The sequence below is a fragment of the Brachycentrus maculatus genome, unplaced genomic scaffold (assembly GCF_059751285.1).
Source record: "Brachycentrus maculatus isolate JH-2025_06_01 unplaced genomic scaffold, ASM5975128v1 h1tg000099l, whole genome shotgun sequence".
Classification (NCBI taxonomy): Eukaryota; Metazoa; Arthropoda; class Insecta; order Trichoptera; family Brachycentridae; genus Brachycentrus; species Brachycentrus maculatus.
Genome location: NW_028280853.1, coordinates 65208 through 82514, shown reverse-complemented (window position 1 = coordinate 82514; position 17307 = coordinate 65208). Strand labels below are relative to the sequence as shown.

At 31.6% G+C, this 17307-nt stretch overlaps 1 protein-coding gene across 1 annotated transcript in view; it reads right to left on the bottom strand.

Annotated features, from left to right (window-relative positions):
• Nucleotides 1–7724, bottom strand: part of LOC148310332 (rho guanine nucleotide exchange factor 17) — a 137455-nt gene extending 129731 nt beyond the window's left edge. The window contains exons 1-2 of the mRNA XM_088258622.1: nt 7460–7724; nt 6622–6949 (exon numbers count right to left, since the gene is read on the bottom strand). The gene's annotated coding sequence lies outside the window, so the exon portion shown is untranslated. The remainder of the gene's footprint in view (nt 1–6621; nt 6950–7459) is intronic.
• Nucleotides 7725–17307: the final 9583 nt, after the last annotated feature.

Below are 17307 nucleotides of genomic sequence, written 5' to 3'. Positions count from 1 at the left end.
GAGTAAGACCGAGAAATATATATATATATGTATGTATATATATATATATATATATATATATATATATATATATATATATATATATATATATATATATATATATATATATATATATATATATATATATATATATATATATATATATATATATATATATATATATATATATATATATATATATATATATATATATATATATATATATATATATATATATATATATATATATATATATATATATATATATATATACATATAAATGTATATGTGTGTATGTATAAATATATTGTATTAAGTAAGATAATCAAAATAATACACCGTTAAGCCGAAAAGTAATTGAACAATTCAATCGACAATAAAAAATAACCTTAATAATATGGTTCGCCTCCAAAATAAACGGATTAATTCCACCTCCAACATATAATTATATTATCTTATGTACATAATATTAATCAAGATGTTATTCTAATTCATTTTTAGTTTGGGAATGCCAATACGATTATAAAACCCGACTGCGCCAGGCTACAGCATATGAAAAAAGATATTAAAAATACCAAATGAATTGATTAAAATAATTACTAGGTACTTTATAACATCAGTGGCGGTTGTTTGTACGTGGTAAATTATTTGGAGATTTTTTTTTTACATATAAAGTTCCTGATTGTCCCACAATATTTTCATTCCTGTTCCCAACACAGATTAAAATAAATAAATAAATGTTCTTAGCTAGAAGAGACAAAAATCCACTAATTGATCTATGAACCTTGTACATAATAAGAAAGATAAGTAATAAATGCAACTCCCATCTAAAAAAAAGAAAACTCATTTATTATGATATCTATCAATAATATTATTTTTGACATCTCAACATAAATGAAGAAGAATTTGGAAGTCTGGGCATTACGGGGCTTACGACCGTCATAAGCTGGTTTAAGTGATCACTTTACACACGTGTAACATTCAACACCTCCGTAGTCGTCCGCCTCCGTAGTGTAATGGTCAGCACGCTCGGCTACCGTTCTGGAGGTCCCGGGTTCGATTCCCAGGGGGGGTGAAATAAAGATTAGTGATTTTCTCACTGTAATATTTATTCAATGTTACCCTGGAATGGTACCTGAAGCGGAGGACTGATCACCTTTCCTTCATGTGTAAACGATTAATTTAACACTGCGTTTATATGAAGCAGTGCCCTATGCACCATTGGGGTGCGGATAAGGGTTTTATTATTATTTATTATTTATTATTATTAACATTCACCAATTTTAACCAAGATTTACAACCACACTACTTAAATTCGTGAAAATTCTGTATAAGTATATGGTCCAATTTCGAAAAATTGTACTTGAATCACTAGAATTTCACTAGAGACATCTATTGGTGGGATGAAAAACCTTTTTTTACTGAGCAGAAACTCTTTTATTTGTATGTGAGGTCCGAATTCTGGATTGTAATCACATACATGAGAAAAGCCAGAAAAGATCCATTTCTTTTTTTTTAGCTTATAATTTGACCAGATAAAAGATTTACAAGATTTTGAGTGTGTCCAAGTGAAAAATAACTCCTATAATTGGAGATAATTTAGATTTGTGAACAAGTATTTGGACACACTCAAAATGTTTCGTCTATCAATCAATCACGGCCATGTTAAAACTTTTTCGGGGATGTTTGTTTGCAATGATAACAGCTGTTTTACGGCACTTTGTTATTTATTAGATTACATGTTCAAATAAATCACGGCTAATTAGCATGTCCAGAATCGTTTATTTTACCGGTGTTTATTTTACCGGAAGATAATGACGCGCAGTACTCGTAAAAACGCACCGTTAAAATCGGCTGTAACTTATTTCTTCAGTGAGAAAAAACAAAACGGTGTTGAGGCGTATAAAATCAAAAGAAACAAACTTTTTTGTTGATATAGATTTATAAACATAGATAAACGAGAAATTTTAAGCATTGAGTAATTACAGGTCTAATGATCTAATGATTCACAATAACCCCTAAAATGCACACCAAGTCCTACCAAAATTCATTTTTAAATCGAGCTTGCGATATGTGCAATGTAATGCTTAATGAAATAGACATCAATAATGTTTCTTTTAATACGTTTAAGAGAAATATTCTTGGTGTCCATTTGGCTAGTTGATAAAGAAAATTTATATTATTTGATAAAAACATGTAATGTAATTTTATTCTATAGTTATGCTTTATGAACATGACCTTTATTTTTATTTTTAGATTACTTAAGTGAAAACCTCTAATTGGAATGCCATTCTTTAAATTTCATTATACAATGTTATTTTTGTTAAATATTGTGTTGGTTTTCTAATAAATAAATAAATAAGATCGAGAGACAATTTTGATTCACATTTTCTACGAATTTTGCAACTTAGTTCATAAAACAACAGAAAAATTGCTTTACAAGAAAAGGTCTGTTAGGAAGCCTAGATGCATCTGTATCACATCTGGGAATGCGGTGGGACACCTTTAAAAAAGGTCTTAAGATCTGTCATGCCAGATTAAGTGATCACTTTACACACGTGCAACGTTTACCATTCTACCCACGATTGAAAACCACGGTACTAAAATATTTGGAACTCCTACATATATCATTAATCTCATGACACTGTACATTATACGTAGTTCACAAGAGGCATCTATGTTGGATTGAGAAAGCTTTTACTAAGAAGGTACCCTTTTCGGATTATTTTACTTTATTATGCTGGAAAACGCCTGATAACATTATCAATTTAATATGAAACTTATAATGTGACTTAAAATACTAAATATCGCTCACTCCTTTCAACAACGTCATATATCAAAAATCGTAAATTTTCAGTTGTGCATATTTTCGGAATGCCCAATAAATGTAGGTACTCTATCCCAGCTCAGGTATTGTTTAATTATTTTTTTTAAATATACTAAATATTTTTCAAATGGAGATAAAATATTCAGGTTTTACCTAAAAAGATCTGCTGAACAGTAAAAATTTCAATAAGTGGCTTTATATTTATTTATACATTGTATTATATTTTCAAACTTTAAAAACGATCTCCTGAAAAATCAGGTTTTTTCGAAATATGATTTATGTATGTTATATATTCTTCTGTATCTATGTATGTTGAGATGTCAAAAAAGTAAAAATAACTCCTTTGTACAGAAAACCTGATTTGTAAACAAGCATTTGGACACACTCAAAATGTTGTGAAAAAATTAAAAAAGACTTTTGGTATACCTTTTATTCTTGTTTTGATTTGCGTATAAATCGCCCCCTATTTTTAGAAATAAAAATTATTGTAACACATATGTTCAAAATACCTACATTATATCGTAACATTATTTGTCAACAACAATTTCCGTACAATCAATAACGGACTTGCATATCTAGGAAACAGCTGTTTAAATATATTTTATATTGCAAAAACATTCCTTTAATGTTCAATATGGCCGATTTTCAGAAACAACCCGTTACATCATTCAAATATACAGTTGTGGTCAAAAATCTTTACCTATCCCCCTAAATACTGTCAATAAAACATCATGTAAAATATGCGTTGACATTATCAATTTTAAATTTTAAATAAAACAATATTTTGAGTACCGTAGAACGGGGCTACTTGAACTTTGATGTGTTACTTGAGCCCAGTACAAAAAAAATATTTAGATCTGTATTTGGTCTACAATAATGAACGTATCGACATGATTCATTGTTTCCCTGACAGGTGACACTTATTGTCACGATATGTTCATTATTGTAGACCAAATACAGATATTTTTTTTTACTGGGCTCAAGTAACACATCAAAGTTCAAGTAGTTCCGTTCTACGGTATATCCAAATACTTGTCACGAATCTGGATTTTCTCCAGTTATTTTTGCTTTTTTAAATTTGTATTAACATAAATGATGAAGAATAATGAGAGTCTGGGTATTTACAGGGCTTATAACCTCTCACTGGTTAAGTAATCACTTTACACACGTACAACATTCACAATTCGACCCATGATTGACAACCACACTACTCAAATTGTCGGAATTCCTAGATATATTAATCCAGCGGAGAGGACCCATGTCTGTTCACGATCGATTTTTTCAAAGGATGTGTATTGGATATTTTTTTGTTTAGAAATTATATTTTTATATATTTTTTTAACTCCTTACCTTTCCTTCAATAACTCTTTCCTTTTTAAAACAATATTTGTAATTATTTCGAAGAAAAACTTATTATTTACAATGCAAAAAGGGTGTTTTAAGAGAAAATCAATTAAGTAAAATATTACCTGGATTTAGAGAAAATTAAGTTACAACTTAACGATTGCTGGGCCTTAAAATAATATTTTTTTAAAAGCGTGGTTGAACAAATTTTACGGGCGTAATTTTGTTTTTTGTTTGATATTATTTAAAGGGTAGCAAGACCATTGAATGAGTGAGGAAAGAACGGTAAAACAAATTTATGAGGCGAACGCAATTGGAGAAAGGAGCAGAGAAAGACCGAGAAAAACATAGCACGATCAGGAATGCCAAATACTTGAAAGTGGTCAGGTTAGGAGTCGTAACAATCGACGGGTATGCATGAGGAGATGCATGAACGTGGAAGAGGCGAAGAATGTTTGCAAAGACAGAGTGGTGTGGCGTTCTATTCTCTCTGCCTACCCCTGCGGGGAAGCGGCGTGATGGTTAGTTGGTTAGTTAGTTTAAGACCATTAAAGTATAACTGATCTCAGATGACGTCAGTGATTTATTGCTCGTTTAATAATAAATTATATCCTCTATTAAAAACAATGGTGATAAAAAAGAGTGCTTTAAATTATTTCTCGGGGTCGCAGTTATATTAAATTTATTATACACATCATATTTAAACAATGGTTTGGTTTGAAAATGAGAAAGAAGGTACTTAACGGTCGAGACGGTTAATAAAAATGAAATTATTTATTTTATATAAACAATAAAACCCTTATCGGCACCCCAATGGTGCATAGGGCACTGCGTCATATAAACGCAGTGTTATCTTGATCGTTTACACATGAAGGAAAGGTGATCAGCCCTCCGCTTCAGGTACCAGTCCAGGGTAATATTGAATAAATATGACAGTGAAAAAATCACTAATATTTATTTTACCCCCCTTGGGAATCGAACCCGGGACCTCCAGAACGGTAGCCGAGCGTGCTGACCATTACACTACGGAGGCGGACAAAGGATTTATTAATGACGTTTATTGTTTTAATCAAACCTGAATTATTATTATGCTGGCAATAATAATTCAACGTATGAAACACCTTCGTAAACGATCAGGGTTGCCATGTGCAAAAATAAAAATAAAATGTCATTTTTATAATTACATTTTGACATCTCAACATAGATGAAGAAGAATATGGAAGTCTGAGTATTTTACAGGGTTTACGACCTTCCATGAGCTGGTCAATTGATCACTTTGCACACATCGCTCACTCCTTTCAACAACGTCATACTTATATCAAAATATCGTTTTCGGAATGTCCAGAAAATATACTACATCCCAGCAAAAGCGGCATATTTTTAACTTAATATTTACCTGCTACAGGGCAGAAAGTGTTGTTTTCACAGTTTGAAGAAAAGGTTTTGTTTAATTTTTTTTTAAATATACGAAATATTTTTCAAATGGAGAAATACATTCAGGTTTTACCTAAAAAGATACGTTGCACAGTAAAAAGTTCAATAAGTGGCTTGATATTTATTTTTAATACTTACATCTTATTATATTCTTAAACTTTTAAAACGATCTCCTGAAAAATCGAGTTTTTTTTTATATATGACGTTGTTGAAAGGTGTGAGCGAAATGTAACATTCACCATTGCTTACAACATTTTGAGTGTGTCCAAATACTTGTTCATAAATCTGGATTATCACCAATTATAGGAGTTAATTTTCATATTAATATGAAAAATAACTCCTGTAATTCTATTTCGACACACTTAAAATGTTGTAAATAAATTAACTGGTCAAATTATAAGCTAAAATAATAAAAATGAAAATGATATTTTCTGGCGTTTCTCATGTGTGTGATTATAATCCAGGATTCGGACCTCACATACTAATATAAGAGTTTCTGCTCAATAAAAAGCTTCTTTTCATCTCACCAATAGATGTCTCTGGTGAAGTTCTAGTGATTCAGGAACAATGTTTCAAAATTGGTTCATATGTATAAAACTTGCAAGAATTTGAGTAGTGTGGTTGTCAATAATGGGTAGAATTGGTGAATGTTACACGTGTGTAAAGTGATCACTTGAACCAGCCTATGACGGTCGTCAGCCCCGTAAATGCCCAGACATCCATATTCTTCTTCGTCTTAGACGAGATGTCAAAAAATAATAATAAAGTTATAAGTACTTATAATAAGATACAGACTGATTTTACAAAAAAACATTAAAAAACTAAAATTTGCAATCATTCAAAATTCCAATTGTTCGCTGCTAGTAAAAACACTACGTAATTGGCAATAACTGTATAAGTAAGAAAAGCATTAACAATTTTTCTGACCGTTTCCGAGGACTTAATGTTATACATTCATACGACATACTATGTCGTATGAATTGCATTGTATGTGTACTTATTTGTTTATGTAAAGAAAAATATTTGTATTTACTTACCGCTCGTTTCAGAGTTATCGCGTTTTGACTGTGAAGCGATCATTGCACTTCCAAGTTCCAAGAAAGGGTCAGTATCAATCTTTTTCCTCAGTCAAAAGTGCATACCACTGGACTCAGCTTGTCACAAATACTTGTCGCAAATGTTGATATAAGTTTTAAACGTTCAAAGTCATCAAAGAAACTAAACTGATGCAATAAATACAATGTAACTGTGTCAATAACAATAAAAAAATGTTTTGTCTGGTGGATTTTTTACTCTTGAGTTAAAAAATGAGGTTTAATGATAATGAAATCCTTTAAGATTAACTGAAATACGGTGATTTTTAAACTGATATAAAAAAACAACGAATTAGATCGGTAGAAGAATAAAATATATCTTCTTATCATTCATCGTTCATTTTGTGAAAATATCAATTATATTTGAAGCCCAAAGTGAACGATGAATGATAAGGAGAGTGTTATATTACCATACCACAAAGTTAACAACGCTTTTAATATACATAATATAATATTCATTTAAACATGACTGATTAAGAATTTCTTGAATGTTTTCCGCAGATACTTTGTGGCACATTTTATAAACTTTATAAAATTAATTAACTTTGTTTTCACCACTTTTATATTAATTCAATTTAACCTACTGGTTTCGACAAGAACCTTGTCATCATCAGGGTTTATTTTAATAATAAAACCCTGATGATGACAAGGTTCTTGTCGAAACCGGTAGGTTAAATTGTATTAATAATAAAAAGTGGTGAAAACAAAGTTAATTAATTTTATAAAGTTTGATTGAGAATTATTTATCATCAGTTGCACATTCGTCTAAATGATAACATACTTAATCAATTTTATACAGATGACAAATGGTTATCATCGCGCTTATTCTTATTGCAATGATAAAAGTCGTGGTAAATCCAAGAGTGCATCAGATCCAAAAACCGCGGAATCTGATACGCTCAAACTGCACTTGTGAACTTTTAAGGGATTCGATCTGCAATAATGACCAAACCAGACCGATTATCGTAACAATCAAACTGTTATTTAGTCAATTTGATACCTATTTTCACTTTTACCATTAGTTCAACCACTAAATCCGCAGAGAAACCAAACTTTAGCCGGTGTTAAGACCGAAACACTGAGACCAAAACAGACACAAGCGAGACGACCACCGCTAGAAAACTGATGGCAACTGAGCAGATTCCAACTCGTTGTTCAGTCGTTCCTGAAGAACATGCAACAATTTCAATACAAAGCCTCTAGCAAATACACTGCACCTAAACAAAAAACCCGTATCATCTGGTAAGAACAGTTATCACACACTTGCGTGCTTTGATTTTTTTTATAAAGTGTCAATTAACCATGTCTCAGAAAGTTGCTCGGACAACCGTCGGGTTGAACCGCGTTACATCAAGTTTTTAGTCGAGTTTTGGCTTTGAGTACAAAGGTTCAATGCGCACTTGAGCTGTATTTGTTTTATTTTTAATTTTTTTATACTTGTTATGTGGTTTTGCTTACCGGGTTGATGAACCTTTCTCGAATGTGTCTCGAAGTTTAGTCCACTATTCTCCAAAAGATGGCAACGCGCGGCGCAGGGATCGCTCTCGGATATAGGTGAATACTTCGGTCTTTTTATTCCTGGACGCGTCTTCTACTCGGTGGGTTCATAAATTCATAAAACAGGGAAGTAATAAAACGTCACGGGGCAAAAGAGTTTATTCTCGCTCCGTAATTTATTACCTGCAGTCATAAAGGTGAAGATAAACTTTTAGTGACTTGGCGCGAGAGAGCTTTTTGTATCGTTATTTGTTCTGTGGTCGACGCGCACAGAGGTAGTAACGCCGTCAACAAACGACCTGTAAACACAGCGGAGATAAAATTGAGAATCGTTTGTAAGGGACGAGGTGCTTCAAGTGAACGCCTAATAAATAATCATTCAGATATAATGTGTATATATACGCCTAGATATATGTATGTACGCCTAGTAATAATCATTAAAAAAAACCTTCTTTTCATCTCACCAATAGATGTCTCAAGATGAAGAAATGATAGTCAAACTAATTTATGAGACGAATGTGGTTGGTTATAGAAGCAGAAGAAGACCGAAGAAAACTTGGCAAGTTCAATTTTAAATACTTGAATGTGGTCAGGCCAGGAGTCGGAATGATCGGCCTATATGTATCAGATGTGTGAATGTGGAAGAGGCAAAGATTGTTTGCATAGACAGATTGGTGAGGCGTTCTATTCTCTCTGCCTATCCCTGCGGGAAAGCGGCGGGTATGATAGTAAGAATAGGAAAAGTAAATACGAAAATACATCACTAACACTCGGAACAAATAATAATAAATATTTCATTTTATGTATTAATTTTAAATCAAACACAGATTTTTTGAGTCTACTAAGTTGTATTTTATTCACAAAAACACATAAAAAATTTATATTGTGACAATTGTTTCGCCTTGTTAGGGCCTTGTTAGGGACAATTGTTCGCCTTGTTAGGGCCTTGTTAGGACATTCGTTTGATAATGCCCTAACAAGGCGAAACAATTGTCACAATATAATTTTTTTATGCGTTTTTGTTAGTAAAATACAACTTAGTAGACTCCAAAAATCTGTATTTGATTTAAATTTAATACATAAATTAAAATGGAGTTCTACAAATTAAACGCCAAATCAATAAATAAATATTTCAATTCATTTTACAATTGAGAGCAATCGAACCCCCGACACCAGTTTCAGTCGAGCGTCTTCCCAACCACGCCACGGCACGTGTCTAAATTTTCATTCATTCAAACCCTTATCCGCACCCTATGGTGCATAGGGCACTGCATCATATAAACGCAGTGTTATCTTGATCATTTACATATGAAGGAAAGATGATCAGCCCTCCGCTTCAGGTACCAGTCCAGGGTTATGTTGAATAAATATTACAGTGAAAAAATCACTAATATTTATTTGACCCCCCCTGGGAATCGAACCCGGGACCTCCAGTATGATAGCCGAGCGTGCTGACCATTACATTACGGAGGCGGACAATGTCTAAATTAAAAAGCAAAATTTGAATCTTGAAATAAAATTTCATGCAATTTATATTAGACAACAGGTTAATTTCACCCTACTTCCCACAAAGACATTATTTAATCTAACAACATAATATTTACTGTTTTATTGCTCTAAGAAATGCAATAGAAAATAGCTAATAATATAAAGTTGTAAAATGATATCCTTTTCATGGCCATCGTAGTAAATACGCCTGCAGGGCCGGAATTTCAATAATTTTATTTATTTCTTTAATAAATATTGACAAAATGATACAAACATGACAGAAACGTAAAATATCTAAATACGTAAATTGTAAATTGTGTCAGGTTCTGGTCTCGTGGTTAGTGTCGCAGACTCTTAAGTTGCGTTTCTCGGTTCGAACCCACTCGACCACAATTTGATACCTGTTTCTAATAATGAGCCGCTTAGCCTCACAGAAACAGTATGGAATTGAAATATTTATATAAATAATAAAAAAAACTTTTTTTAATCAAGCGATTTACGAAAACGGCCCTTTACAATTTTTTTATATTTAATTTTAAATATTATGTCCATTTCTCCAATGTTTGAACGTCGTTGAAATACGTCAAAAGTCTAGGTACTAGATGCATGGATGTGAAGGAAGCTAGGAGTGTATGTCAGGACAGAAGAGTGTGGCATTCCATCCTCTCAGCCTACCCCTGCGAGGAAACGGAATGATGGTAGTACTGTAGTAGTAGTATGTTCTTTTTTGTTCTTTTTTAATCTTTTATTTTTTTATACTTGGTAATGACAAAAACGTATTTTCATCTGTATTGAGAGATAAAAATCTTGATAGAACTATCAAAATTTATAAAAAAAATATACAAGTTTGTACAGTGCATATAAGCATATGAGTACACATGGAACTTTTTTTATGAATATATTGTCGCCCGAATACAGAAGTATCCTAAGTTAGATGCAACTCAAATTCGTTTTTATTCATGTATTGTATTATTTATGCAACTGTGCAGAAAGTAAGTAAGTTAAATAAATAGATATTCAAATATTTTAAATATAAATATTCAAGTAACTACTAAATGGTCGAGCTCACATATCGCTCACTCCTTTCAACAACGTCATATTTCGAAAATCGTCAATTTTCAGTTGTGCATGTTTTCGGAATGCCCAGAAAATGTACTACAATATTTCCCAGCAAAAACGGCATATTTTAAACTTAATATATACCCACTACAGGGCAGAGAGTGTTGTTTTAGCATTTTGAAGAAAAGGTACTGTTTATTTTATTTTTTTAAATACTAAATATTTTTCAAATGGAGAACAAACCTTCAGGTTTTACCTAAAAAGATCTGTTGCACAGTAAAAGATCAATAAGTGGCTTGATATTTATTTTTAATACATTTCATTATATTCTTAAACTTCAAAAACGATCTCCTGAAAAATCAAGTTTTTTTATTTATGACGTTCTTGAAAGGAGTGAGCGATATGTTTAAATAAATGCAGCCCTGCTTTTGCGTATGCAAAATACACTACAAGTAACTGAGACGTTGTTCTATGAAGCAATATCAATTAAACATTCACCAGGAATTGTCATTCACGCATAATAAAAGTAATTATTTAGAAAGATACCTTTGTAATCATATGTATACACAATCAGAGTGTAATTGCTTGGATCTTTAAACTCTTAAAAGGAAATTATCCACCTTTTTGGTAGTAATAAAGTATCTTCAAGACATCAATGTTTCCTTTTACAAAAAAATTTGTTCCTTAACCCCCCCCCCACTTCCCTATATTTATTAACCTATATATATATACCCCTAATTATATTTTTTGTTCGTTAGTTTTAATTATTACCAGAAGATGAAAACATCAGTAAGTTTTCGAAACTAGTCGTATAAATAAATAAAACTCATTAAAGTGGTATATTCAAGTGTTTCATTTTTAAAAAAGTTTATAATAAATATTAAAAATGAAAATCTTTACAAATTTACAACAATGACCAAGAAAAATCTGTCATTTTCAAGTAATTAATCAAGTAATTCATGTACTTAAATGTTGCCAGGTCAGGAGTCGGAATAATCGGGAGGTATGTATGACGAGATTCAAGAATGTGCAAGAGGCGAAGATTATTTGCAAAGATAGATTGGCGTGGCGTTGTATTCTATCTACCTACCCCTGCTGGGAAGTAGCGTGATGGTTAGTTAGTTAGTTTGTCAGCAGATAATTTATCCTGACTATTTTAGTGGGAAGATATTGGTCATCCTTCTTAGAACTAAGTTCGCTAGTGTAGTAATTGATTGTACTAATTTGTTGAAATAAATAAACACCCCTTTCAATTTGATGTACTGGAGATTTCCGCAGTATTACGATTTATATCATATATAAACCACTCACCGCTCCGCTAGATTCAGTTTTAACAGTTTCGGCTAAACCAGGGGTCGGCAACGTGTGGCTCGCAAGCCACAGAGGCTATTTAAGGAATTTGTGTGGCTCTTTCTTTGACAAATTCAAAATTTAATTTTTACAGATTTTGTTTTAATATAAAAAAAAATCTGTGCTAAAAAGAAATAAGAACTTTTAAATATGTGCTTTAGTTTTATTCTGTCTTCTTAACTACATAAATTAAAAATGCATAGCAAAATACATATATATAAATGTAGATGTCGCTCACTCCTTTCAAGAACGTCATAAATCAAAATACTTGATTTTTCAGGAGAACGATTTTAAAGTTTAAAAATATAACACAATGTATTAAAAATAAATATCAAGCCACTTATTGAACTTTTTACTGTGCAACAAATCTTTTTAGGTAAAACCTGAAGATTTTTTCTAGATTTGAAAAATATTTAATTTATTTATAAAAATAATTAAACAATACATTTTCTTCAAAATGCAAAAACAACATTTTCTGCCCTGTAGCGGGTAAATATTAAGTTAAAAATATGCCTCTTTTGCTGGGATATTGTACATTTTCTGGGCATTCCGAAAACATGCACAACTGAAAATTGACGATTTTTGATTTATGACGTTCTTGAAAGGAGTGAGCGATGTAATAAATTAAGTGTATACAAAAGTTTATATTAGTTGTAATTTGTAATATAAGCTTACTTAAGAAATAATAAAATAAAAAAAATAGTAAAAAAGTGCATATTTCGCTTTTTGGCTTACAAGTTTGTCGACCACTGGGCCAAGCCGACGCACATTTCTCACTAAAAATACATTTAGTGGAATCACACGACGGTATTGGGACGAATTATTTCGGAATTAGAAATAAAAGTACCCAAGAGAGTGGGAGGCATTTCTCGAGGAGTGAAGAAAGACGTCGGAACCGGGGTTCAATTTAAGAAAACTGACGTAGTTTCCTCACGTCAGTACGGCCAAACAAAACAGGAAGGTGCTCTGCTTACGGCTATTATACCGGATGTATTTATTCCTAGTAATAATTATTATCATTCAATAATAACTTTGAGGCCATTCCTGAAAATTTCGTATTTTTAGAATTTAGTTTTGTTAGCTATGCACCAGGGGTGTTAAATTATTGTTTTAAGTGCGGATGCTTATAAGAAATTTTACTACAATATTTCGCTTTTGGAGTTTATTTCCTTCTTTTCATTATTTTCACTTTCCTATTTTTTTATTTTTAGTTAGCAATTCTATTACACCTTATTTTTTGACATCTCATCAAAGATGAAGAAGAATATGGAAGTCTGGGCATTTACGGGGCTGACGACCATCATAGGCTGGTTTAAGTGATCACTTTACACACGTGTAACATTCACCAATTCTACCCATTATTGACAACCACGCTACTCAAATTCTTGGAATTTCTATAAATATGAACAAATTTTTTAAGATTATTTTTTAATCACTAGATTGGATTATAATCACACATGAGAAACGCCATAAAATATCATTGTCATTTTTTCAAGCATATAATTTGACCAGATAATTTATTTACAACATTTTGAGTGTGTCCAAATACTTGTTCACAAAATCTGGATTGTCTCCCATTACAGGAGATTTTCATATTATTAATAATATGAAAATAACTCCTGTAATTGGAGATAATCCAGATTCTGTGAACAAGTGTTTTAGACACACTCAACATGTTGTATTACACTTTCATTATAATTTTAGACGATTATTAAATTACGGGTATACTGGTCGCAACATAAGAATGCCAAACTAACACTAAAAAAATAATTTGTGTTACATGTAAGTGTATCAATGCAGTAGTAAAATTACGCGTTTCGATTGGTTCGTCTGTTTGCATACAGTGACCATGTCTGAAGTTTCGAAGTTAGGACAATGGAGGGTTTTGAAGGAAGTCGTGTTAAATGTTTATAAAGACATTAAAAATAAACGTGAAGCGTTTATGCAGGTTATTATTATATGTTAATATTCATTTAAATAACTTTTTAACTTGATTATCCCTTCTGTTCCCAATATAGATTTAAATAAAAACATATTTATTTAGTTAGAAGAAACAAAAATCCGCTTAATGATCTATAAACCTTGTAGATAATAAGAAAGGTAAATAATAAATGCAATTCCATAAAAAAAAAACGAAAATGCGACTGATAAAATAAAACAGTGTGTATGTAATTAAATAAAAATAGAAAAAAACATGTCACGAGGCGCAATTAGGATAGTTAGAAACTAAAATAGATCTAATGGTTCTTGCAATTATCATTCGTCTTGCTAAGTTTGGTCCAGTCGTCCAGTGTTTTCTCAACACAACTCCAGTAAAGAACCAAAACATCTCCAGCTCATTCCCGAGATAAGCCTGACTGGACAAGTGCCAATACATTCTCACCAGTTAAATATTAAGTTTACAATACATATGTAATTTGTCGCATCTCGAATCTCTAGTATAATACATATAATTTAATACGTTTTGTCATGAAGGGCTTAAAGCCATAATAGCAACAATAAAATCCCGTGGTCAGGTCACGCCTATTTTGATTAGAATTTAGGGTTTTTTTCTGTTTTTTTTTCTTCTTATATGTAATGAATTTTATTTCTTACCTTTCAATAACTCTTTTATTTTCAAAAACACTTATTAATGTAGAAGAAAAACTTGATTTTTCAGTACAAAACCGGTGTTTAAAAAAAACAATTAAGTCTATTATTACCTGGGTTTATAGAAAATCAAATTTCTATTTAACGAATACTAGGCCTTAACCTTAAGGTGTGATAATCGATGACCCGCGCCTTAATAACATTTAATTACTATAAAAAACATTTGAAGTAATTAAATTTCTAGCTTAAAACACTGTTTTTATGCTGAAACAACAAGTTTTGCTTCGAAATAAATACATATGTAAGTAAATATATGGTTTTGAAAATAAAACAGCTATTGAAAGGTAAGGAGTTTGAAAAAATTATAATTTTTTTTCAGTTTCACAAAACGTAAAGGCCTAGTATTCGTTAAACACATCGTAAAACGATGTGTTTAACGAATACTAGGCCTTAAGGCGTGATAATCGATAGCCTACGATTTATTTTCTTTAAACCCAGGTAACATTTGCCGTTATTAAATTTCTAACTTAAAACACTGTTTTTATGCTGAAACAACAAGTTTCGCTTCGAAATAAATACATATGTATATGGTTTTCAAAATAAAATAGTTCTTGAAAGGTAAGGAGTTAAAAATATGATAACAAATATTTTTTCAGTTTCACATAACGTAAAGCCTTATCCTTAATGATTATGGAATCCTTCTTTAAACTTTTCGTAAAGGTTTATACGATGTGTATGGTATTTCTGCAAAACATATCCTGAGTTCAAAGCTATTATTTCCCGTAGGTAGGTACTTGTATCGGCAAAGACTAATCGTATCCATAAAGTAAAATCCGGTATCGTGCGTAGTGTTGCTATCATTAATCACAGTACCTACTGCTTTAAATGTGTAGATAGGAAATACATTAATAATAAATAAAATAAAAACAAGAATAATTATAATTTGAATCATTTATATTATATTAGAACCAATGAGAACCAACGATGGGGTCTTTTCAACCTTCAAAAGAAAAAAAAGTATATAACTTCACAATTTTATATTTCTTATTATTTTTTGACATCTCATCAAAGATGAAGAAGAATGTGGAAGTCTGGGCATTTACCGTCATAGGCTAGTTTAACTGATCACTTTTCGCAGTGTAACATTCACCAATTCTACCCATTATTGACAACCACATTACTCAAATTCTTGGAAGTATATATATTCATAATATGAAAATAACTCCTGCAATTGGAGATAATCCAGATTTTGTGAACAAGTATTTGGACACACTCAAAATGTTTTTATATTTCTCAATGTTGTTGAATTTTCCAAAAAGGAAAATGTGAAAATGATTTAGCAAAAACATGTGTTTGTATTTTTTTTCTTTTAAAGATCATCTCACTCTCGCTGTTTCTAACTACTGGTGCAAGAGCATTCCCCGCTATCGGTGCCGCAACAGCAAAGGCATGCTCGATAAGTTAAGTGCGCTGGTTGGGAGCTGGTAAGATCACTTTACCCATAGAAGTAGTTGTAGCTGATCGAAGCGTGAGACGTCTATTAACCTATTCATCTGGAATACATAGCTCTTTTAGCTCTGTGACATATTATGAAATGATTTATTGCATTTACATTATTTGTATTGTAGAAGAATGAGCAATATGCATTGTTTTCTATATTATTTTGAGAAATAAAAAGACTTTGATTTTTGATCCACTAACATTTTTATTAACTAACTAGTTTCGGCAACAACCTGTTGCCCTCTTCAGGGTTTATTTTAAGACTAATGCTTAATGCTTTCAATATGCAAAACATGCATTCTTTTCATTGAACCTGAAGATTTTTCTCCATTTGAAAAATATTTAGTTTATTTCAAAAAATAATTAAACAATACCTTTTCTTCAAAATGCAAAAACAACACTTTCTGCCCTGTAGCGGGTAAATATTATGTTAAAAATATGCCTTTTTTCTGGGATATAGCACATTTTCTGGGCATTCCGAAAATATGCTCAACTGAAAATTGACGATTATTGATTTATGACGTTCTTGAAAGGAGTGAGCGATATGTGACCGTTAGTATCAAAATTCGACACATCCGCTTTCTTACTGATTTCTTAATAATTTACTTAATATTTCCAACCATAGATGTCGCCTATAAAGTATTCGATGAAATGGGAATTTTGTTGTCACATGAACCATACATACAACATTTTAAATCTGAATAAAAAATTAAATAAATTACATAGCCTTATTTTCGTAGAATACTCAAGGGCTCATAATTTGGCCCACGATTGCCCTAATGTTGTTGTCAATTATGAATAAAATTGTGAATGCCACAGTGTTTAAAATGATAACTCAAACCAGCCAACGACAGGTTGTAAGCCATGTAAATATAGACTTTTATATTCCCATCACATTTTTATTAATAATAATATTCTTTTTCTCCTTACATTTGAGGGCATTGTCGCATCATGCATACAAAATGTAGGTAAGAATTTGTATCCAATTCACCACAAAGTATGTGTATTCGGTCGGTACCTATATACCTGCATTTCTGGTATAAACCAGAAAACGCGCCAAGCGGCGATCGTGTCCGTTGCGCACTTTGTTTACCTGTGAAGTTAGTTGGGTGTGGCATGATAGTGAACATCGCGCGAAATGTGAAA